The following is a 24,904-nucleotide window of genomic DNA, read 5'->3' as shown; positions in this document are numbered from 1 at the left end:
ACACTCCCCTGGTGGTAGTGAGCCTTCCTCTTACTCATTACCCATACCACCTTCAGAGCATCAACTTTCTACCGAACGGGGGTGTCAGTTTCCAACCCCGTCAGAGAAGCAATGCTTTCCTTTGGCATCTTCTATCAGGCATCCCTTGAGATGCTCCCTTCCAAGACTTCTGCTGGCCTGCAACCGGATACCAGACAGTGCCTGAAGGAGCCACAGGTTGTGAGTCATAGGTCTTCCTCTATCCCAGAATGTGGGGCAGAACAAGCCCTCGCAGAAGTCAAAATCATCTGAGGAGGAGGATGACATGAAGTTGAATTGAATTGAATTGAATTTTATTGAATTGAATTTTATTTGATCCTGTAAGATGACATTGTGTACAGTAAATGTACGTGTAATATAGGACATGTCAAAGTATTAACATTCTTTATCACTTATTTTTCTACACCTTTAGCTTACATTTTTACATCACTGATAATGAGTAACAATATATACAAATTTACTGGCATAAGTATTCTGCAACACTATAAAACTCTTTTTCAATGAGATAGTCTTTAAGTTTCTTTGGAAAGTCATTGTGAAGTACACTATCTTGCAGGTTTTTGGGCAGACTTCTTAGTAGTCTGATACCAGAGTACTGGGGTCCTTTTTCTAGCATTGCCAGTCGGTGGGATATGCTCCGTACTTCATTCTTCTTTCTTGTATTGTGGGTGTGTACACTAGCATTTGTAATCCAGTCCTCACTACCTTTTGTGATGTACATTATTGTTTTGTATATATACAATGATGAAATAGTTAAGATACCTAAATTCTTGAAACAGTTTCTGCATGTTTCAGAGGTCTTTCTTCTTAAAATGATCCTAATTCCTTTTTTGTGAACACTCGTTTTGTCTCTTTGTTTGTTTGAGTTTCTCCACACAGTCACTCCATACTGTAAGTATGGTTCGAGAAGTCCATGATGCACTGCACACAGAAGGTTCTTGTCTGAATACTGTGATAAGTAGTAGTCCAAGAATGAGATTCTGTGTCCCTTGTGCTGCTGGACTCAACATGTGCAGCCTCTGTATCTGAAGTGGTATTCTGGTATGCCCTGTATCCACGGATGTGTCCATGCACCATGATTTGGAACAAATGTGTATTGGTGCCGTATCCTCACAATATGTGGCAGCGGGTGGCCCTGAGGCCTGACCAGCCTCCCTAGTCCCTTTTCAGAAACTCCTTCACCAAAGAAGGCGAAATAAATATTCCTGCATTCCAATCAAGAACTGCCAAGATGAGGAACATAGAAGTAGATATCCTCACTGTAACAAAGCAGCTTAAATCACTTAATAAAGCCAAGGCCTCCAGTCCAGATTGTATACTGGTCAGGTTCCTCTCAGAGTATGTTGATACAATAGCTCCATATTTAGCAATTATATACAACTGCTTGCTCACAGAAAGATTTGTACCTAAAGGCTGGAAAATTGCTCAAGTCACACCAATACCCAAAGAGGGAAGTAGGTGTAATCTGCTGTATTACAGGCCCATATCACTAACATTGATTTGCAGTAGGGTTTTGAAACATACTGTATCCGAACATTATGAAGTACCTCGAAGAAAACGATTTATTCACACATATATCATTCTTGTGAAACATAACTAGCTATTTATACTCATGAAGTAATGAGTGCTATCAACAGGGGATGTCAAATTGACTCCATATTTTTAGATTTCCAGAAGGCTTTTGACACCATTCCTCACAAGTGTCTTCTAACCAAACTGTGTGACTATGGAATATCACCTCAGTTGTCTGACTGAATTTGTGATTTCCTTTCAGGAAGGTCGCGGTTTGTAGTGATGGACTGAAAGTCATCGAGTAAAACAGAAGTAATATCTGGTGTTCCCCAAGGAAATGTTACAGGCCCTCTATTGTTCCTGATCTATATTAGCGACATAGGGGATAATCTGAGTAGCTGTCTTAAATTATTTGCAGATGATGCTGTTATTTACCTTCTTGTAAAGTCATCAGATGATCAAAATGACTTGCAAAATGATTTAGACAAGATATCTGTATGGTGCAAAAAGTGGCCATTGACCCTGAATAAAGAAAAGTGTGAAGCTATTCACATGACTACTGAAAGAAATCTACTAAATTTAGATTGCGCAACAAGTCACACAGATTCTGAAGGCTGTAAATTTAAATAAATTCTTAGGGATTACAGTTACAAATAATCTAAATTGGAACGATTGCATACATAATGTTGCGGGCAGAGCAAACCAAAGACTGTGATTCATTGGCAGAACACTTAGAAGGTGCAACAGGTCTACTAAAGAGACTGCTTACACCATGCTTGCCCGCCCTTTTCTGGAGTATAGCTGTGTGGTGTGGGATCTGCATCAGGTGGGACTGACAGATGGCATTGAAAAAGTACAAAGAAGGGCAGCTCATTTTGTATTATCGCGAAATAGGTGAGATAGTGCCACAGACATGATACATGAATTGGAGTGACAATCATTAAAACAAAGGCGTTTTTTGTTGCGGCAGGATCTTCTCGTGAAATTTCAATCACCAGTTTTCTCCCCCAGTTGTAGAAACGTTCTGTTCACACCCGCCTACATAGGGGGAAATGATCATCATGATAAAATAAGAGAAATCAGGGCTCACACAGAAAAATTTAAGTTCATTGAATCCACTGCCAGGCACTTAATTGTGAATAGCAGAGTAATCATGTAGATGCCGATGTAGATGCCCCTACAGGATACTGATAGTCTGATCCTCCATTGGAACTGTAACATTTTTTTCTGCCACCTGCCAGAGCTATGATGTCTGTTGCGCAATTTCCCTGCTTTTTGCATCACCCTCCAGAAAACTTGTTTCCCAGCAATGTGGGCCCCTTCCTTCTGTGGCTCTCAGCGCTATTTTAAGAATTACACTGTCTGTTAAAGAGCATTGGGCGGTGTTTGCGTGCACATTCTAGACTCTGCCTACAGTAAACACATGCCGTTCAATATGGTTTTGTAGGCTGCGGTTGTTTTAGACATCTCTAGAATTTACCGTCTGTAGTGTTTGTGTCTTCCTTCCGATGATGAAGTGACCAGAACACATTGACTGCACTATTATCTCAGATCCCCCCACCCTGCCTTATATCGGGTAACTTGAATACCCACAACCCATTGTGAAACTGTAACGAGTGGCCATGGTAAAGCTGTTGAAAACTTACATTCAGAGCTTGATCTTTGCCTTTTGAATACTGGTGTTCCCACACACTTCAGTGTGGCATATCTACATCTAGATACAAGAATAGGTTGTGCTAGCCAAGCATGGGTTGCACTAGTATCCTATATATTGTCTTTACAGATGAATCACAGTTTCCCAAAATTCTTCAAATAAACAGACGTCAACCATTCGCCTTTCCTACCACAATCCTCACATGCTTGTTCCAGTTCACATAGCTTTGCAAAATTACATCCAGATATTTAAATGATGTGACTGTGTCAGGCAGGAACATTATGGTTTTTTTTTGGTCAGGGAGTAATCGTATGCACCCCCATGATCTATACCACATCTTTGGATCTGTCTCGACCTATCCTTTGTACTGAAAGACTCCATTGACCAAACAGTTTTTGATGCCTGTTGCTGGATATCCTTGACACATTTCTGGTCACAAAAGTGGTATAATCTGATGGCTGTATGGTTGACGGACGAACTGGTTTCGCTTACACACATGCAAGGGACAGTGAACTATGCTCCCTGGCGAATGGATGCAGAATATTCACTGCAGAATTGGTGTCCATTGCTCGAGCCCTGCATCACCTTTATTCTTGCACCAATGAGGTATTCTTAATCAGCAGTGACTCACTCAGTAGTCTTCTGTCTTTTGATCAGAGCTACCCTCGACACCCATCGGTTGTGATTATCCAGGATCTCTTGTATGACGTCTACAAAGCTGTATGCTCAGTCTTTGTATGGACTCTTGATCACATTGGGATCCCATGGAATAAACCTGCTGACCAGTTGGCTACCAGGATGCTGACTTTGGGAGATGGGGGTACCAGAACCAGATCTTCTGGCGATTCTACACCTTTAATTGTTGGAGGCTTGGAATATGTATTGGTGTGCCCTGGTTTTTCTAAATAGTCTGCAATCCACAGTGGAGACATTGAACATGTTGCAGTCTTCCCGTGGTGTTTCTCGCAGGGAATCTTGTATTCTCCATTGGCTTTGCATTTACCACACTTGGCTGACCCATGGCCACGTACTCTGATCTGAGGATCCATCCCACTGTTGGTTTGGTGCCTGTGTAATGGTGGCCCACACCATACTTGGTTGCCCTGATATGGCCACCTTGCAGTGAAACCTTAAATTTGCTGATGCTAACGGATGATGCCAAAGCAGCTGAACTGGTTTTACATTTTACCTGTGAAAGTGGTTTTTACTCCTCTCTGTGATCATAGGGTACATTAGCTTTGTCTGCAACTTGAGGTACTGGAGAGGTGCCCTATCAGCTGCTCCAACCCAGAGGGGCCATGGCTGCCCTTGTTCAGTGGGTCATCCTGCCTCCTACCCTTCCCATCTTTTTAATTTTTCTTATTCTTTTAGATCTGTCATTGGTTTACTGTCTCTTCATGAGATTTTATCAACTTGTGTGTGTACTTAGTTTCCTTGTGGTAATGGAGGGTGTGGAAACACTGCTCAGATGTAGAAGATGTCTCCTCCAACACATAACATGTCCCGGGGGTCTCCAGCTGCTTTCTGGGTGAGGCAACTTTCGCACCTTCATCCTCTTATCCCTCTCACCTCTGCTTACTTGTGTCTCTTGGTTTTCTTGATTCTCATATAAAATTGGGGTAATTGGGATTTGTCTTTTGTGTGCTTCGTCTCTGGGGACTGTTCCCATCTTGACACACAAAAGATCGCGGAACCAATAACCTTGTAGTTTGGTCCTAAAACCTCGTCAATCCATTTATCCATCCATCCGTGCTGCATGAAAAAATTATGGTGGGGCATCTGCAGGCATCCTCCTTACAGTCTGAATATTTTTCTGTCAGACCTTTTCCTGTTTCCAAAACTGAAGAAGCACCTGGCTGGTAAAAGATATGCAAATGATGAAGACCTGAAGGATGCTGTCATGACCTGGTTGAATAACCAGGTGGTTATGTCGTATGCAGAGAGTACACACAAACTGGTGCCATGATATCACAGGTGTCTTAATGTCAGAGGCAACTATGTGATAAAGTGGACATAGTATGTATATTTAATTAATGTGCTATTGTTAAAGAATATATTGGTATGGTGAAATGTTCTTTACTTTCTGGATGGCCCTCATAATTGGAGATGGGGAAGGGGAATCTCTCCAGCGTGAAGCAGTGTATGGGATATTGGGAAATATATAGTAGAAAAAATGTATTGCTTAACTTTCAGATTATTATTCTTCTGCACACAGGCTTTAAATACACAAAACTACACAAACTTTTGATGCTGTATGTACCTTGTGAGATGTTTGTTGAGGGTAAGCTGGCCGGAAAGATGTGGGAAGGGAAGATGTTAATAGGTTACTTATGTTGAAAATAGGGAGGAGAAGAGAGCAGGGTCTGTTCCTAGAGGTGAGAGGTGGCCGGCAGTTCTAGAAAACATAAAAGAAAAAGAAACAGTGAAGTGATGGGAGAGAGTTACAGGTATATGTACTCTTTCTTTGCACAATACAATCATTTACGAAAACAGTACAAAGATAGAGCCATACTAGTGTAGCACAGGTGACAGTTCTGGGTGTTATGAAGAAGCCGCCTCTGTTATGTCTAAATAAATAAAATACTTAATTAAAAAACAACAGTATTATTCACGTGCACTTTTCTTCAGGTGTAGTAATACTATGTCAGTGCAGCCACTTTAAGCGAGAAGGAAACTGGAAATACTTAATAAAGCAATATTTGTGGCTCATTGAAAATCATGGCTCTCTGAAAAAATGTCAAGGTAGTATGGTTATGTTCTCTTGAGTTTGACAATTTGGACACTGCATAATTCAATTTTTTCATCATTTCATCTCATATTTCAGTATAATTTCACAAATCAGTCCTCATGATGGTACAATCGAGTCATTTGAACGTAAATGCATGCCAATTTCTATGTAAGCACTTCTCATGCCAACTCCATGACAGCAACTATTGCACAACTTCTGACAACTGCTACTCCATAAGAACTACTTAACAACTGCTGATTCACGGAAGTATAAAGATACAGGAAGTCTTACTACAGATATGTTATAATACATGAATATTTTACATCAAAATAATTACATACACAGTTAATTACTTCTTTTACAAATATTGTCAAATCATTATACAGGACAAATTATAGAATGACACTGATAATTCAGAATTAAATTTTAAGTGTGAATAATGATTGTTTTATGAAAAATAAATCCCGTGTCATTGCCATGTGTCATTTCTGTTCATAAAAGATAGATGATCACATTTAAGTGACCACTGACTATGTTAGACATAAATGTGCAAAAACCACTCACAGAGTGGCAGCACTAGCAGTGGAGGGTATACAAAACCTTACGGGGGATATGGAAAACAATACGGTCATTACTGTAATGCAGAACTGAAGTGATGTATCCGACATCCAAACAGACATGATCATTGGCTTTTGGGCGAAGGGTGGAAGCATTTCTGAAATGGCTAAGTGTGCTTGTCTGTGTGCTGCATGGTTAAAATATACTATTCATGGCAAAATGGTACTGTCCAAAACCAGCACTGAGGCAACTGTTGTGTGCCGCAGGTCATAGATGATAGGGGTGGTTGACGGCTGTGTAAATACATTAAGGGTGATCAGGAACAGTTCAGATAACTTTGCTATGTATGGGCCTCCACAGCAAGCACCTATTTCATGCACCCATGCTGAAGGTTATTCATTGGTGACGAAGGCTGGAATTTGTATGATAATGCTATAACTGGATGTTCAGGACTTATCAGATGAATTACATTTTATGCTCCATCAGGCAGATGGCCGTTAACACGTACAACACTGCAACATTCATTGGAAGGGTGCAGGTCGGAGGATGGAGCAGTATGGCCTGTGGAATGTTTACTTTGGCAGTCCCTGGAAGAGCTTGTCATTGTGGAAGGCACACTGTATCAACACAATCATGCAACTGTCCTTGGGGACCATGTTCACCACTACATTCAGTTTTTTTTCCTCGGCACAGTGGCATCTATCAGCAGGACAATGCAGCATTTCCCACAGCTCGCAATGTTCATGTGTGGTTTGAAGAGAACCAGGATGAATTTAGCTTACTCAGCTGGCCAGCAAACACATTGGATTTAAACCCTATTGAGAATCTGTGGGACTACCACAATCAGGCTGTGCACACCATGGATCCTCAACTGAAAAACCTAGCGCAGCTAGCCACAGTAATTGAGTGGCTCCACATCCCTATTGGTAGCTTCCAGAATCTCAGTGACTTCACGTCTGTGCTGCAAAGGTTGTCATTCAGACCTTCGATAGGTCATCACACTGAGTGTATATGCCATGGGGAAACTGGGAAAGCTGAGTAAGATGTGGGAGTTTTTCATCCAGGAGAAACACGGAATTTTGTTAGAATTCAATGAATTTTTTATTGTTTTAGTTTTCAGTTAAATTTTCGTAGTTTTGTGTGGTAAAAACTGATACTCCAGCAAAGAATTTTACTTTAGCCTGCTGCTGCAAAATAATATTACAGCAATAAAATATAAACAAGAGAATAACGCCAAAATAAAACATTAGTTGCAAAGAAAATATGCCATTTATGACAACAAAACACAGTGCACTTGCAAGCATCTGCTGATGGCAGAATAATCTGTCAAAGGCTTTAGGATGAAGACTACACAATACTTTGTAACAACAAACCACTTTCGATGAGTGACATCACAACTATTTACATTTCAAACAGGTCGTGGGAAAAGATGCTGAAGGTGGTTTGAGAAGCGTTACTTTCAACGTAAATTTTCTTTTATGCAAGGTGAATTATGCTATGTTTGATCATGTGTGATGCATTTCTTAAATCAAGGAGCATTTGACTCTCATTCAAAACTTAACACTTTGAGCACAAGTCGCTTAGAAAAATTTCGGACTCACGCCATTATTTAAAATTTTACTGGGACGCTTGTGTTTGATATATTTTAAAGAGTAACATATGCTGAACAAGATGAACGTTATATGTGAAAGCTTAGCTTTTCTAGTAGCATTACCTTATGTGTGTAATTTAAAGCATTATCTTTTCCTATTTGTGTGTTCACCCTATTTAAGTCATGTTGCTGATAGCTGACTGCATCACATGTCCTTGCTCTGAATATCTGCTGTTATTGGCTGGCGAGTTCACATGATGTAAGCCATGATTGGCTGACAAAAGTACATTGCAGCCTCGATTTCAGTGCTTCAGAAGCTACCATGCTGTATTTGGTGGAATTTGTATTTATACTTTCGTAATACAAAAATATGCAATGTATATTATGCCGCATGTCAAAGATCTTTCCAAAACACACATTTGTTTCTGCTGGGTTTCTAAAGTGCCGGAAAGCTCTAGGCTGGTGTATAAAACCTTTACCATTCGAAAGATTTGTATGAGTGAAAGTATATTATATCAAAATGGGGAAAAAAATGTACTTTCACCTGGGGTATGGTGTATTTTTAACTGTGAAGTCTGGGAAAAATACGAATTTTTTTTTCTTTTCTGCATATAGACCTTGTTATATTATTGAGACTGGACCATGTACAAGGCTAAGTTATCAGAAATAGAATAAATACAAAGCTATGGTTTTGAGTTCATTGAAGCATGTTATCAGTTTAATGGAAGTATCGTATTCTCCAATATTTAACACAAATAGGTGCACTAACCAGTTCCATTGTTGTGTGAAGGTGGCCATCGCTGTTACAGCACAGTTGACAGTTCTGATTGTGAAGATGACAAAATCTGTTTTAGAACAAAAACTTTTATGATCATAGGTGGAAGTAAAAGAAATTCTTTATAAAACCCACAATTTTGGCTGTGTCATCGAAGGACATCTGGATTGTTATAACTTAGGACACTGTTTCTGAGAAGAAGATGAGTGAATCCAGAGTTGTGATACAGAAAGCTAATGTCTATGTGAAATAATAATTCTGTTGAAATTTATAGCTCACTTTTATGCATTACATGTTATACAAGGTTGCTCTGTCCTTTTGTGTTATTGCTGCTTTCCTCTTCATTAGTAGTAGAGCACTGCATCCATGTGATGAAGCATGAGTGAGTGGTATTTGTTCACCATCACACGCTGTTCCAGCAGTAGGGCGTAATTCACATTCATCAGGGAAGCATTTGCCAAGTGTGAACAAGCATGTGTGTGTCCCATTCCACACAGGTAATGAAATGTGATAATTAGCTACATCACAATGCAGCACATGGCCTGCACACATCAATGTGCTATCTGTGCAGCTATGCAGAAGCTGCATAAGCAGCTGTAATCATTAGACAAGATAGTATCTGTCATCTTTGATAACTTCTACCAAGCTGTGCGTAGTGTATTTGCCTCCTCTCTTGCAAACCACAGCTATGTGAACTCCACATGGACAGGATCGCAATTGCAATGCTGTAATTGGCAGCAAAAATATAGTTGAGACAGTTAATTATTTTCAAACAGTTATGTGATAGTTTAAATCCAAAAATATCTTTTCCAGGTTACAAGCCTGTTACATATGAACTCCGGCAACATAAATCTAGAAGTTACAGAGAAGACAGTTCATCTGAAAATGATGATGATTATCTATGTAAGTATCAACATTGTATTATTCTACTAAGAATGATATAACTTTATAATACTGTAAGTGTTTCATGTAGTGAGGTGGTCTTATGGTAGCTCATTTTCTGATACTAAATTTAGCTCAATTTTTCCATAATTATTGAGGAGTTCGTACTGTAATTGCTGCTATTACGTAATCCTCCTGCTACCAGTGCTGTGTGTCAAAGGACTGCTTAAAATTTTGCTTTTCTGAAACGTTTTAATTTAAGCACTTATGAGCAGTTGTAATACCCTATGATGAAATATACACTGAAGAGCCAAAGAAACTGGTACACCGCTGCCTAATGTTGTGAGAGTCCCCTGCGAGCACGCAGAAGTGCCCCAACATGACGTATCATAGACTCGACTACTGTCTGAAGTAGTGCTGGTGGGAACTGAGACCACTGAATGCTTCAGGGCTGTCCATAAATTTGTAAGAGTACGAGAGGGTGAAGCTCTCTTCTGAACAGCACTTTGCAAGGCATCCGAGATATGCTCAATAATGTTCGTGTCCAGGGAGTTTGGTATCCAGTAGAAGTGTTTAAACTCAGAAGAGTGTTCCTCGAGCCACTCTGTAGCAATTCTGGACACAGAGTATCGTACTGTCCTGCTGGAATTGCCCAACTCAGTTGGAATGCACAATGGACACAAATGGAGCAGGTGATCAGACAGGCTGTTTACATATTTGTATCTAGACACATCAGGGGTCCAATATCACTGCAACTGCACACATCCCACACCATTACAGAGCCTCCACCAGCTTGAACAGCCCCCTGCTGACATGCAGGGTCCATGGAATCATGAGGTTGTCTCCATACCCGTACACGTCTATCTGCTTGATACAATTTCAAACAAGACTCAACCGACCAAGCAACATGTTTCCAGTCATCAACAGTCCAATGTCTGTATTGACCGGCCCAAATGAGATGTAAAGCTTTGTGTTGTGCAGTCATCAAGGGTACACGAGTGGGCCTTCAGCTCAGATAGCTCATATCAATGATGTTCATCTACATCTACATGTACATTTATACTCCGCAAGCCACCCAACGGTGTGTGGCGGAGGGCACTTTACGTGCCACTGTCATTACCTCCCTTTTCTGTTCGAGTCGCATATGGTTCGCGGGAAGAACGACTGTCTGAAAGCCTCTGTGCACGCTCGAATCTCTCTAATTTTACATTTGTGATCTCCTCGGGAGGTATAAGTAGGGGGAAGTAATATATTTGATACCTCATACAGAAACGCACCTTCTCGAAACCTGGCGAGCAAGCTACACCGCGATGCAGAGCTCCTCTCTTGCAGAGGTTGAATGGTTCACATGCTGACACTTGTTAAAGGCCCAGAATTGAAATCTGCTGCAATTTGTGGAAGGGTTACACTCGTGTCATGTTGAAAGATTCTCTTCAGTCGTCACTGGTTCCGTTCTTGCAGGACCTTTTTTGGGCTGCAGAAATGTCAGATTTGATGTTTTACCAGATTCCTGATATTCACGGTAAAATGGTCATATGGTAAAATCCCCACTTCATCAAAAATGGCTCTGAGCACTATGGGACTTAACATCTGAGGTCATCAGTACCCACTTTATCACTACCTCAGAGATGCTGTATCCCATCTCTCCTGTGCCAACTATAAGACCACGTTCAAACTCGTTTAAATCTTGATAACCTGCCATTGTAGCAGGAGTAACCAATCTAACAACTGCACCAGACATTGTTGTCTTATATAGGCATTGCCGACCACAGTGCCGTATTCTCCCTGTTTACTTATCTCTGTATTTCAGTGTACAAACTTCCCTTTATACTCAGGTATGTAACAACAATTACGAGGGTGGGTTATGATCTGTGCATGCTAGCTCAGTCAATAAGAGCACTGCACATGGAAGGCATGGGTTCAAGTTCGGGTCCAACACAAAGTATTAATCTGCCAGAAAGTTCCAAACTTTTATATCTTGAGTTCTCCCATGTATTATTTCCGTTCAGTCATTAGAGATTACTTTGTGTATTTGTTCCTCATTGTCAGTCTTCTCAATATTCCAAACCACTTCACCATTACACATCCATAAATTGCATGAAAGTTATTTTGATATTTCTTCTTGTGCTTCTAAGTCTGCATTCTAATGTGTCTGTCTAATATAGCAGGCATACAACATGTGCTCAAGGTGTGGCATGTAATGAGCGGCCCATCATAATACTTGGTCACATTTTTTAGAGCATTTTTACCATAGCATCACATGGTAGTTATTCAATGTGCGCTGAATTTATGCTGTCAGAGGATGTAAGCTCTGAAACATCACAGAATGGGAACCCAAGGCTAATTCCCATGTTGCCAACTGCTCTTATCTGTATAATGTTTGATATTGGGGACATACAAAGGTAGTTCATAAAGTTCATACCTTTTAGAAATAGTGTGAATCTTTGAAAGTGTGCATTGGAAGTACATTTGTTTATTGTTGTCCATGAGATTCTTTTTGAGTTCAAGCACTGGACGGTATTGCTGCAAAGAAAGGGAGCAAGATGGCTTTTGTGTTGTGTAATGGATAAAATGCCAATATATGGAGACTAAAGAGTGGAAAAAATGGCTTCAATGTAGTCACACAGGTCTCGACAGGGCTCCAAGGAGCAATGAGCCATTGCTGATGGAGGAACCAAGGATCATCACAAAGGTAGAAGGTTTTGTAGTGTGTGATAAGTGTATTACCATTCAAAGAATTTCAGAGGTGTTGTTACTAGTTTGAGAACAGTATACAAGATCCTCCATGATGTACTGCACTTGCCAGAAAGGTGACCACAATGGGATCCTCCATTTGTTAATACCCACACAAAGGAAGCAGCAGATGAGACCAGCAGTAAAAATGTTAAGAATGTATGAGGATAAGAAGTACGGTTCTTTTAGCCATCTGGTCACAATGGACAAATATTGGTTTCACCATCAATATGCAGAAATGAAGGAAAGGAATAAACAGTGGAACAACAAAGACTGCTGTTCACCAAAGAGGACAAAAATGCAGTCATCTTCTGGGAAGCTAATGCTGTCTGTCTTTTGGGATTGCCAGTGACTATTCAAGAAAATGGCAGACCAGTTCACCACTAAATCTTCCTATTATTTCACCAGTGATGATGAATTTATTGCTGCAGTAAGGAAAAATTTCTACCCCACTCTCTCTCTCCCTCCCTCCCTCCAAAGACATGCATTTTATAAATGCCCATTGTAATTGCAGAGTGTAACAGTCAGAGAAATATTTCATCCTTATGCAGGCTGTTGTGGACTGCAGTGTTATATGTTAACAGGCCTAGTCATTTTGGAAGTGTGTAGTGTGACATTGTCTCAGAAGAGAGAAAACTTAGTGATACACCACTGAGTTATTGAAGTATCCAGTGGCTTGTTAAACTGTAATGCCAGAATCAGTGTGTGTTGCTTCAAATCATCAGTGAAAAAATCATCAAATTCAGTGGCACTTTATTCACATGCAGTCATCATCAACAGTAAAAGTGACCTGAGCTTCATTGTGAAATAAAAAATGAAAAAGTGTGATCTTTCATTTCTTCCAGTTATGGCAATCGGCCAACCATTTATGCTGTGGTGGTAATGGCAACTTAGGTATTATATGTTAAGACTGTAGTTGGACAACTGGTTTAGAATGTGATATTACAGAGTAGAAAAATCTCTGCAGTATTGTATTAGAATGATAGGTGCAGAAGTAACAAGTTTCATGTTTCATTATGCGCAATATGACAATCCCTTTTTAGTGTGGTCAGTCTTTGTTGACTGTAAATTTAGTAAAATCTGTAAGTCCCTCATGTAGATACTGGATTCATAACTGAGGCACTGCAATTCAGAATGCCCTGGTTGCCTTGGTTTTACGCAGTTTGACTATCCACAAAGAGCTTCAGCAGGCTCCCTTTTGAACTGCTTCAAATACTGGTTTTATTTAGTTTGTTCAGTATCGGTTGGCATTCCCATAACAACTTGTGCTAAGTAGCAGTTTGAATTGTCATTTTATGTGTGAAGCTACACTATAGTATGAGGTGCATTCAAGTTCTAAGGCCTCCAATTTTTTTTCTAATTAACTACTCACCCGAAATCAATGAAACTGGCGTTACTTCTCGACGTAATCGCCCTGCAGACGTACTCAGTTTTCACAACGCTGACGCCGTGATTCCATGGCAGCAGCGAAGGCTTCTTTAGGAGTCTGTTTTGACCACTGGAAAATCGCTGAGGCAATAGCAGCACGGCTGGTGAATGTGCGGCCACGGAGAGTGTCTTTCATTGTTGGAAAAAGCCAAAAGTCACTAGGAGCCAGGTCAGGTGAGTAGGGAGCATGAGAAATCACTTTAAAGTTGTTATCACGAAGAAACTGTTGCGTAACGTTAGCTCGATGTGCGGGTGCGTTGTCTTGGTGAAACAGCACACGCGCAGCCCTTCCCGGACGTTTTTGTTGCAGTGCAGGAAGGAATTTGTTCTTCAAAACATTTTCGTAGGATGCACCTGTTACCGTAGTGCCCTTTGGAACACAATGGGTAAGGATTAGGCCCTCGCTGTCCCAGAACATGGACACCATCATTTTTTCAGCACTGGCGGTTACCCCAAAATTTTTTTGGTGGCGGTGAATCTGTGTGCTTCTATTGAGCTGACTGACGCTTTGTTTCTGGATTGAAAAATGGCATCCACGTCTCATCCATTGTCACAACCGACGAAAAGAAAGTCTCATTCATGCTGTCGTTGCGCGTCAACATTGCTTGGCAACATGCCACATGGGCAGCGATGTGGTCGTCCATCAGCATTCGTGGCACCCACCTGGATGACACTTCTCGCATTTTCAGGTCGCCATGCAGGATTGTGTGCACAGAACCCACAGAAATGCCAACTCTGGAGGCAATCTGTTTAACAGTCATTCGGCGATCCCCCAAAACAATTCTCTCCACTTTCTCGATCATGTCGTCAGACCGGCTTGTGCGAGCCCGAGGTTGTTTCGGTTTGTTGTCACATGATGTTCTGCCTTCATTAAACTGTCGCACCCATGAACGCACTTTCGACACATCCATAACTCCATCACCACATGTCTCCTTCAACTGTCGATGAATTTCAATTGGTTTCACACCACGCAAATTCAGAAAACGAATGATTGCACGCTGTTCATGTAAGGAAAACGTCGCCATTTTAAGTATTTAAAACAGTTCTCATTCTGCCGTACGGTGCTGCTATCTCTGGGACGTATTGACAATGAATGCGGCCTCATTTTAAAACAATGCGCATGTTTCTATCTCTTTCCAGTCCGGAGAAAAAAAATCGGAGGCCTTAGAACTTGAATGCACCTCGTAGTGTCTACCACCACCAGATGGCACTTCTGCTTCTCCTAGGTGGCACATTGCAGCAGCACTTGTTCTGGCTTGCAGGTACACTGACAGACACCGACAAGATAACATAGAAGCAGACAAGCATAGGTGGTGATGGACGGCATGGTTACTCCAAAGGGAGAAAATGACAGCACAAGAAGTTAGTAGCCATATGTGGGGAAACAGCACCTAGTCACAGATCTCTGTTTCGTTGGTATCAGAGTTCAGAGAGAGCAGGGACTGAGCAGAAGAATGCAAAAGCAGTGAGCATCCAGCAGCTACATGCAAACCAGACACTGCCTAGCATGCCAATGACTTGCTAATGGTGCACAAGCCAATTATGTTTGATGATCTAGAGGAACCAACAGGACTATCACAGGGAACCCTGAACACCACCATCCATGAGGATTTGAAGATGAAGTAGATATGTGCTCAGTGGGTGACCCACTCCCTCACCATGGTGCAGAAGGGGAAGTGTGTTGAGATTGCCAACAGTTGGTACAACAGTACAGTACAGTGCAGATCTAGCAAGGTTCTTTGAATGTTTGGTCAACATCGATGAGTCATGGTTTTTCCAGGAGACTCCAGAAAAGAAATACCAGTCCATTTTCTGGAAGCATACTGGGAGCCCTCATCCCAAGGAGTCACAACTCTGACTAATTGTGCTGAAACAAATGGCAAATGTGTTCTCTGATTAGGAAGGGATACTGCAGGTGGACTGGCTCCCTTCCAATATCACATTCAACAGTGATCGGTAATGCATTTCATTGTGCTCTCTCTGCCGACACATTCAACAATGCCACCATGGAAAATCGGGCCATGATGTTCCGCTCGAATAAGATAATGTGCAGCCATATACCAATCAACAGACCATTGCCACTGTGCATGAACTAGGGTTTACTGTGCTGCCACAGCCTCCATTTTCACTGGATGTGGCTCCTAGTGACTGTGCTGAATTTGATGAGTTAAAGAGGTCATGTAGGGGTACGTAGTTCAGAACTTTACCACCAGTGACAAATCTCATATTGTTTTCCACCAGTGGCATTGGGGAACCCCCAAAGAATGGTTGCTACACAAATACTGAAACTCCTAGAATGATGGCAAAAGTACATACACATTGTCAGGGAATAACTAAAATAATCTGTATGTGTGTGTTCAGTAAATGGTTCCTCTGAACACACAAAAATTGTAGTGCCAATCATTTTTGAACAGACCAAAAATTGAAACTTCCTAGCAGATTAAAACTGTGTGCCTGACCGAAACTCAAACTTGGGACCTTTGCCGTTCATGGGCAAGTGCTCTACCAACTGAGCTACCTAAGCACGACTCACGACCCGTCCTCACAGCTTTACTTCTGCCAGTACCTCATCTCCTACCTTCCAAACTTTACAGGAGCTCTCCTGCGAACCTTGCAGAACTAGCACTCCTGAAAGAAAGGATATTGCGGAGACATGGCTTAAGCACAGGCTGGGGGATGTTTCCAGAATGAGATTTTCACTCTGCAGCGGAGTGTGCGTTAATATGAAATTTTGTGGCAGATTAAAACTGTGTGTCGGACCAAGACTCGAATGCTGCAGAGTGAAAATCTCATTCTGGAAACATCCCCCAGGCTGTGCTAAGCCATGTCTCTGCAATATCCTTTCTTTCAGGAGTGCTAGTTCTGCAAGGTTCGCAGGAGAGCTTCTGTAAAGTTTGAAGGTAGGAGACGAGATACTAGCAGAAGTAAAGCTGTGAGGATGGGGCGTGAGTCGTGCATGGGTAGCTCAGTTGATAGAGCACTTGCCCGCGAAAGGCAAAGGTCCTGAGTTCGAATCTCGGTCCGGCACACAGTTTTAATCTGCCAGTAAGTTTCTTATCAGCGCACACTCCGCTGCAGAGTGAAAATCTCATTCTGGATCCCAAAAACTGTCAACAAACTGGAGTGAAATATTCAAGAAATACCTGTAAAACTTTTTCTCATAGCATAGTCACAAAATAATTAGAGCCAACACGTCAGAATTAATCAAAAAGTACTACTTCGTGTATGTACAACTCACACAAAGACCATGATGAAAAAATAGAGAATTTTGAAGTTGTACATAAAGATTTTTACAGTGCTTTCCCAAGTACCAACTCTGTGGATGGAATAGGAAATGGAAATTTTATTTAGGTACACTATGTACCCTCCACCACATGGGTTATGGTACTTACGGACTGTTGTTGTTACTGTTGTGGGCTTCAGTCCGAAGACTGGTTTGGTACAGTTTTCCATGCTACTCTAGCCTGTGCAAACCTTTTCACCTCCAAATAATTACTGCAATGTACATCCATTTAAACGTGGTTACTGTAGTCATCTCTTCGTATCCAACTACAATTTTTACCACTCGCGTTCTGCATCAGTACTGAAGTGGTGGTCCATTGATATTTCAAAAGGTGTCCTATCAATTGATCCCTTCTTTTATTCTACGTGTACGTCTATGTAGATACTCCACAAGCCACTGTACAGTCCATGGTGAAGGGTACGCTGTACTACTACTCATTTGCTGTCCTATTCCACTTGCAAATAGAGTGAGGGAGAAAATGCTATGTATATGCCTCTGTACAGCCAAATTTCTCACATCGTATCTTTGTGGTCCTTAAGCGCAATGTATGTTGGCCACAGCAGAATCGTTGTGCATTCAGCTTCAAATGCCAATTCTCTAAATTTACCCAGTAGTGTTCCTTAAAAAGAATGTCACCTTCCTTCTAGTGATTCCCATTTGAGTTCCTGAAGCATCTTCGTAACAAGTGTTGTTTGAACCTACCAGTAACAAATCTAGCAGCCTGCCTCTGAATTGCTTTGATATCCTCCTTCAGTCCAACCTGATACGGGTTCCAAACACTCAAGCTGTATTCAAGAATAGGTCGCACCAGTGCCCTATATATCGTCTCCATTGCAGATGAACTTTCCTAAGCTGTACCAAGCTGTGACACAAATTTCTTCTCTCCCCAGTTAAGTTCAGTACCTCCTCATTACTAATGTGATGTACCCATCTAATCTTCTATTCTCTTCTTGTGTGAATTCTTTATTGGTCATGTTTCACTTCTACAACAAGGTTATGCTCCAGACAAATATATTCAGAAGGGACTTCCTAAAACCTAAATCCATATTCAATGTTAATGAAATTCTTGTGTTCAGAACTGCTTTCTTGCCATTGCCAGTCTTCCTTTTATATCCTCCCAGTTTTGGCCCTCATCAGTTATAAAACTGTCCAAATAGTAAAACTCATCTACAACTTTAAGTATGTCTTTTCCTAATCTCTTTTCCTCAGCATTGCATGATTTTTATCCTCGTTTTGCTTTTGTCACTATTCATTTTATATCCTCCTCCTATGATGCTGTTTATTCCATTAGAATGCTCTTCCAAGTACTTTGCTCTCTCTGACAGAATTAAAATATCATTGCCAAACGCCAAAGCTATTATTTTTTCTCCTTTAACTTCTTCTCTAAATCTTCTTTTGGGTTTCTTTACAAATTGAATAAAATCAGGGATAGGCTACCACTCTGTCTCAGTCCCTTCTCAACCAAGCTTTCTTTCCATGCCTCTCAACTCTTATAACTGCCATCTGGTTTCTGAATAAGTTGTAAATAACCTTTCACTCCCTTTTACTCCCTTCTACATTCAGCATTTCGATCAGTGTAGACTTGCCTTTCCTTAACCTGCCTTCGAAGAGCAGTCAAAGGATCAGTGTTGTCTTGCATGTTCCTACATTTCTGAACCCGAGCTGATCTAGCCCAAAATTAGCTCTTCATGTTTTCTCCACTCTGCTGTGTTGGTATTTGGCAGCCATGACTTGTTAAACTGATAGTTCAGTAATATGAGTTGGAATCCAAAATTTTCGGGACTGGTGCTGCCATCTGGAAAGTAGGAGTAGTAGGTCTTTGCACCACTAGGTGGCGAGAGCTGCATATCTGATGCGTCAGTGTGCAGAGTGGCATTCAGCTGGGAGGATGTGTTGCGTGTCCACAGTGATTTCCATAATACCCTGTGTTTGGTTTGTGGTGATTTTATAACGGATCTGCGAACAGAACAGCGCATGTGTATCAAATTCTGTGCGAATCTCGGGAATAGTGCTATGGAGACCCTTGCAATGATTCAACAAGTGTGTGGGGGACAGAGCGTGAGCCGTATGTGTGTGTTTGAGTGGCGTGCTCGGTTCAAAGCCGGCTGTACAGACATTGAAGATGATCCTCACACTGGACGGCCCGTTAGCTGCACAACGCCAGACATTGTTGCCAAACTTCAACAATTGGTTCGTGCAGATCAACGTCGAACCATGCAAGACCTTGCGGATGATGTGAGTATTGGTTATGGGACATGTCAACGGATGTTGACTGATAAATTGGGCATGTATCCTGTCGCCGCAAAATTTGCGCCAAGGATCTGGACTGCCGATGATCATGGGATAGGTGATGCTTGTGACCAGACTGGAGTAGGTCATGGTGGGAGGATGCATGTGACAGGCCTTGCAACTGGGTCTGTTACAAGGATATGAGCCCTGAGGCAAGGTATTGGGAGCAAGGCTTGAGTAGAGGTGGATTAGGATATTTTGTAGGGCTGGTAGGTTGCAGAATACTCCTGTGAGAAGGGTGGGAAGGATAATGGGTACTACATTTCTCATTTTTGAAATGCGCACGGACCTTCGTCAGAGTGCGTCTGATGCTCCAACCTTCTTGTCACGGGTTATCACCAGCGATGAGAGCTGGATTTACAGTTATGACCCAGAGTCAAAGCCACAATCATCCTTGTCGAAGAGCCCGATCTCTCCAAGACCCATAAAAGCGAGACAGGTGAAGAGCAAAGTGAACAGCGTGATGATCATTTTCTTTGATACCAAGGGAATTGTGCACAAAGAAGTCATCCCACCCAATAAAACAGTGAATTCCACATACTAATCTGACATTTTGTGACGGCTCTTTGAAAATGTGCAGCAACGATGGCCCGAACTTTGGCGTCAAGGGAACTGGCTGCTGCATCACCACAGTGCGCCCTGTCACAAGTCCTTGCTCACTAGGACCTTTTTGGCAAAAAAACAACTTGGTGGTTGTACCCCACCCACCGTACTCGACAGATTTGGCACCTTGCAACTTAGCGCTGTTCCCAAAACTGAAACTCAAGTTCAAAGGCCGTCAGTTCGACACTGTAGAGAGGATTCAAGAATTCAAGAAACATCGCTGGTGGTGATAAACACCCTCAAAGAACAGGACTTGCAGAAAACGTTCGACCAGTGACAGAAGCACTGGGACCGGTGTGTGCGTACACATTGGAGCTACTTTGAGCGTGATTGTGACCATTAGTCCAAACGTAAGGTTTTCAACAGATGGCAGCACCAGTCCCGAAAATTTTGGATATCAACTTGTATTCACACCTGTCAGCACTTGCTTTTTTCATAATTTGAATTATAACATTCTTCCTGAGGCTGAGAGTATTTCACCTGTCTCATGTATCTTACATACTAGGTGTAATAGTTTTTTCATGGCTGTCTTCCAAAGGTTTCAGTAGTTCTGACTGATTATTGTCTATTCCAGGAGCCTCGTTTCAACTTAAGTCTTTCAGTGCTCTGTCTGTGTCTTCTTGCAGTATCATATCTCCCACCTCATCTTTGTCTGTGTCCTTTTCCCTTTCTATAACACTGCCTTCAGTTCATTTCCGCTGTACCGTCTCTCTGTGTACTCCTTCCACCTTTGAGTTTTCCCTTCTTTCCATCTGAGATTTGAATACTCATTCAGCTGCTGCTCCTTTCTCTAACATGTCTTCAATTTTTGTATAGCTGATCTGTGCTCCTGTGTCAATAAGTAGTTTGATGTGTCTCCCACGATATACAGCACCTACCGTGAAGCCATTTTCGGTCTGATTTTCACTGGAACTAACAGGAATCACTGTCCGTGGCAAGGGGCAGATGGAGTGGTGGCCTGTACGTCCTCGTACTTGCTTAAAGATCTGGCAGATTTTCTGTTGTTCGCATTTCCTTTCTTGTTGTTGTGACAATCTCTCAAAACATGGCCCTGCATCCCGCAATGATAGCAGATTCGATTCTCTTTACAATCCTTTCGCTTGTGACCCAGCTTATTGCATCTGTTGCATTGTACTGTTGTGTTGAAAACGCTGTGTTCGTGTTTCTGCATCTCATTTGGTCATTTTAGTGCTTCAACGTAACCAACAGCTGACTCTACTGCTTCCTGAAATGTTTTTCATTGTGCCAATCTAACAGCTTTGCTTACTTCCTCTCTGTGCAGCCCATGAATGAATGTATGCGAGGCTCTCTGGTTGGCTTCGAACAACTGAATGTGATTTTCATTTTCATCTTGTAGTAACTCATACGTTTGAACGTTGATGTTTCAAATTCTGTTGGCAAACTGCTCGATAGATTCATCTCGTTGCACTCGCAAACTGTAAAGCTGCTCTCTGTAAAATTTGATCACGTTTTTACATTTAAATCTCTGAACAACAATTGTTCTAAACTCATTGTAATGTCTGTTTTCATGCAAGTAGGCTCCGCGCTAATGAAATCTTGTGCTGCTCCCTGAATTCTTAGTTTGGCAACTACTAGCTTATCGGAATCAGTTCATCACCCTAACAGGGCGGCACCTTCACATCGTCTTTGGGTTTCCCGCTGAAGACTGGTACTGATGGAATAATAAAAATTCTTTATTGTAGTTGTACCTGTACTGCATGAACTATCATTTGACAAGTCTTTTGGCATGTTATGTTTGCTTCTTTCTGCTTTTAACTGCCGAATCTCTTCTTGCAGTTCATTAATAACAGTTTGTAGATAGACAACATTACTCTGACTGGATTGTGACATTTCGTCTAATTTAACGCCAACAAGTCACTCAAATGTAAAATAAAAATCCATCACTGCCTTTCGTATTCTAGCCAAACTGGAGTAAACCAACCTGAATTCCAGCATTGGATGTCCCCGCATAGTGAGAAGATGTTCATGCTGTTGCTGCTGCTCGAAGTTAACATTGTGCTGCACCTCTTCAGGACTGTAGATTTTCCATAATTATCCCCATGCTGACACCACTTCTATAAGGGGGTAGTTTGTGTTGTTGCCCCGGCTGATGATTACACGAATATTTTGTCAGATTTGTAAGTAGTGGGTCCTTGAGGTACGGCAATATGTTAACACCAAGAAATAAGTTTAAACAGTTTTATTAACAAAGGCGGATTATAAAACATGCTCGCTACACACATCCATCATCACTGTGTCTGACATCCTAACTACGGTTGTATTGAAAAGCTCCATGATGAACTAAGAAAAGAGACATATTCGCACCCGAGGCCATGCTAGTTAATATGGTGCACTGAGGACGGACGCACAATCTGTTCAATGAAAACTGTGTGGTTAGTAATGGTTCTTTGCATATTCTTTAATACGATAATTTCATTAGAGAGGTTCGTTGAATCTATACTGGATTGTTGTTCAAGAGCTAATATTTTGCCTTTAAGTTCCAGTAGATCACGACTAGTCAAAGTACCAAATACAGTATGAAGGATACTCCCTCCAAAATCAAACCAGGCACGTTTACGCCTAATTAAAGTTTTGTGTGGCAAAAGCTTTAAAAAACAGTAAATCTCTTGTTCATAATTAGCAAATGCATTTTGGCTGTGATTCAGTTATTATACCAAGATATACCATTTCCAAAATTGTATCATTACCCTTAACAGAACGAATTACATCAATTTGCTTCTTTACAGAACCGAACTGTTGCTGGATTTCACTCAGATTGTACTTGAGTACAAGTTTCGCTTTACTTGTTGAAACTACCATGTCTGATCATGGTTACAACAAAACATCTGTACTCTGTGGTACTATTACTACAGCATTAGTAGAATACTCTATCTTAGCAAACATTAGAATAAAAATGAACATGGTTAATTAATTCTAAATAGTAGAGTTAACAATGAACATAAAATAAATGAGTTTCTTATGGTAACCTGTGGAATAAAAGGTTTAGTTTCACTTGTGCACTCATGCAATAGCTTCAGTACTAAATTTTCACAACACATTCACATAAGCACATGGCTGAAATAAAAACACAAATTGCACTCTCGCACTCTACACATGTTTATGCAGATTGTAGTGGTGTCTGGAACAGGTTCGCTCAGAACGTGGCGATGTCTCGGCCTCGAAGTCTGGACTGCGACCTCGTGATTCTTGCTTCCTGGGTTTGAGAACAGCAGGTCTGATTCGGTCGGTCCTCGTCGTCTTGTGATATTACACGAAATCTACCCAGAAATGGCTTTACACAATTGGCATGAATGACAATTGAATGAAAGGACAATTGGAGCTTAAGAGTGAGTGGCGAGAACACCTCCAAGATATGGTCCTTTTCAGAACTTCTTAAACTTTTTGACTTGACTCTTCTTTAACACCACGCTGCTGAGTTACACAAGATCTCCAATATGATACTATGGCATTGCTGCTTGGCAGTCATGTTGTCTTGCTTTCTAAAGAAAGAATTGATGATTTCTCTGTTTCACTCCCCTCCATGCTTCCTTTAGCTTGCATGCTAGATCACTTACGTGTTCATTGCTGATTCCGGCAGTCGATTGTGCAAAGTCCAAGGGTGAATGCATTCTTCTTCCGTAGACAATCTCATGTGGATTTAGGCCAGTTGAGCTGTGCATTTTGGCATTGAAACAACTTACCAAGTACGGTAAACAGACATGCCAATTGTTGTGTTTGCTGCTGACATAATGGCTAACCATTTTAATAATTGTTCTGTGGACTCACTCGACTCTTTCATTTCCTTCAGGGTGTGCTGGTGTAGTCCTTAACTGAGTTATTTGCATGAGCTTACAAGTCTGTTTAAGTAATTCACTCATAAAATTTGTTCCTTGATCACTAATTATACGTAATGGTGATCCAAACTTAATAACCCATTCTTTTACAAAAACTTTAGCAATAGTCTCAGTGCTCTGATCAGGTATTGGCATCATGAGACGGTATCTAGATAAATGATGTAACATTGTCAATATGTATTCGTTTCCATCTGTAGTCTTGGGCAACGGTCCTACGACATCTAGTCTTACTTGTTCAAATGGTTCACTTGTCTCTGGCAGTTCTTGCAATGGCGCTCTACTTTTTCCTACATTATTCCATCTGTTACAGGAATCACATTGTAAAACATACTCGAAAACGTCATCTTTGCGGCTCGGCCACCTAAACATTTGGGCTATGTTAATGTTTGTTCCTTTTTTACCGCAATGTCCTGACAATAAAGAATCGTGTTGTTCTCTCATGATTTGCTCTTTCATGCTTTCTGGAATAACTAGGGGGTTTCCTTTACTAGTGATTTTTTACAATAATCCATCTATTTCAACAAAATGTTGATCATTTTTCCATAATTTGAAATGTGGATCTTCTTCTTGAGCTGCCTTTAACTCTTCTTCTTGACTTATTGTAACACAAACATTGTCTTTTCAGCTTGTTGCATCAACGTTCACATGTTGTTTACCAGGTTGGTGAATAACCTTAAATTGGTACTCACTCAGTCTTAATGCCCATCTTGTTAATCTGGAACTTGGATTCTTTAAGCTCAATAACCATTTAAGTGTGGCATGACCTGTAATAACTGTAAATTCTCTTCCTGTTAAGAAACATCTGTTATGTGTTGTACCAAAAACCAAAGCACAAGGCTCCTTCTCAGTAGTAGTATGATTACATTCTGATTTGTTCATTTGTCTGGAAGCAAATGAGATTGGATGTTCATGACTATCAGCTTCTTGAGACAAGATTGCACCTATGGCAAAATTGTATGCATCTAATAAAAGTTT

The sequence above is a fragment of the Schistocerca serialis genome, chromosome 9 (genome assembly GCF_023864345.2).
Source record: "Schistocerca serialis cubense isolate TAMUIC-IGC-003099 chromosome 9, iqSchSeri2.2, whole genome shotgun sequence".
NCBI lineage: Eukaryota > Metazoa > Arthropoda > Insecta > Orthoptera > Acrididae > Schistocerca > Schistocerca serialis.
The sequence above is the reverse complement of the archived record's forward strand: the minus strand, read 5'-3'. Positions refer to the sequence as shown.